Here is a 1,124-nt window from a genome sequence, read left to right on the forward strand (position 1 = left end):
ATCTGAGGAGCCCAGATCTGAAGCTGTGCTACTTCAGCTGGTAACATATCTGAAACCAGAAAGGATCAAATACAAAGGCAGTCTGGCGTGGAAGGCCACAGACTGCCTGTACCAGAATCTAAACACTTATAGCACTATATAAACATATAGACTTCTAGGATCTTTTGACCTGTGGAATCAGACATTTTGGAAAAGCTACAATTTTGAATAAACTTCCTAGGTAATTTTTTTTTTTTCATAAAAGCACAGTAGAACAAATCCTGGCTTTGCAGTCAGATCTTGCTGTGTCATATTGGAAGAAAAAAAGGTACTTCAATTCCCTAACTGCAATTTCTTTATCTACAAAGTGGACATAATAATAAAGTGATGATTGGGATTTTAGTTTTTATTTTAATCTTTTTATTTCTGATAAGAACTAGATGATAGGAATAATTATCTGTTAGTCATTGTCTGTGACAACAAATCTCACTGTAGTCTTCTATCTGCAGTTGCATTCAGATCATCCAGAATTGTACAAGTCACTAGGAGGCAGGTTCTTAAGTGTTTCTCCTGATGGCTATTGGCCTGAGAAAACCAGACCTGCACTAAAAATTATACGGATGCAAGTTTTAGAAGGATTGTCCTGTGAGGTAACACAGTTGCAGTGGAAAGGACACATTCGTTGGAGCCAAAAACAACCAATTTTTTAAACTTTCTAAGTCTGACTTTTCCCCTCTGTTACATTGTTACGCCACCTCTGAATTGTCTCTTCCCCTTTGAGGAATGAGAAGAAATCATGATACATTAACACAGGTGCATTCTTTTTATGTGCTAATCCCATCGCTCAGATTCTGTGTTGAGGAAATAATGGAGAATGCTGATTTGCCTTCTACCAAGATGTTCATTACAGGACTGTAAACATTATTGAAAACAAAAAAACAACTCAGGCAAAATTCAATTGTCTAATAATAAAATAATAATGATTAACTTACTCATAATACTGAGAACTGTCTTCCATCCCAGAGACTGAGTGATTTAGTCTTGGGGGAGGAGGTTCCCAGGCATTGAAGTTTTACAAAAATTCCCCCCACCCCATTCCAATGTGCAGCATCCCAAATGTGACTGAATGTTTTGAAACCGTGAAA

The sequence above is a fragment of the Pongo abelii genome, chromosome 15 (assembly GCF_028885655.2).
Source record: "Pongo abelii isolate AG06213 chromosome 15, NHGRI_mPonAbe1-v2.0_pri, whole genome shotgun sequence".
Lineage (NCBI taxonomy): Eukaryota > Metazoa > Chordata > Mammalia > Primates > Hominidae > Pongo > Pongo abelii.